This window comes from Arachis duranensis, chromosome 2, assembly GCF_000817695.3.
Source record: "Arachis duranensis cultivar V14167 chromosome 2, aradu.V14167.gnm2.J7QH, whole genome shotgun sequence".
Lineage (NCBI taxonomy): Eukaryota > Viridiplantae > Streptophyta > Magnoliopsida > Fabales > Fabaceae > Arachis > Arachis duranensis.
In genome coordinates, this window is record NC_029773.3 from 11,969,808 (window position 1) to 11,970,377 (window position 570).

Consider the following 570-nt stretch of genomic DNA (forward strand, 5'->3'; position numbering starts at 1 on the left):
ATCAGGCCGGAATAGAATCCAGTGATTCTTTTGCGTCTGTCACTAACGCCCCGCCCTCAGGAGTTTGAAGCTCGTCACAATCATTCAATCATCGAATCCTACTCAGAATGCCACAGACAAGGTTAGACCTTCCGGATTCTCTTGAATGCCGCCATCAGTTCTAGCCTATACCACGAAGATGCTGATCTCACGGAATAGCTGGCTCGGTTGTCAGGCGAGCGCTCGGTTGTCAGGCGATCAACCATGCATCGTGTATCAGGAATCCAAGAGATATTCACCCAATCTAAGGTAGAACGGAGGTGGTTGTCAGTCACACGTTCATAGGTGAGAATGATGATGAGTATCACGGATCATCACATTCATCAAGTTGAAGGACAAGTGATATCTTGGAACAAGAACAAGTGGAATTGAATAGAAATTGGAGTTAAACGCCAGCTTTTGTGCTAGTTTGGGCGTTTAACTCCCATCCTTGTGCCAGTTCTGGCGTTTAACGCTGGGAATTCTGAAGGTGACTTTGAACGCCGGTTTGGGCCATCAAATCTTGGGCAAAGTATGGACTATTATATATTT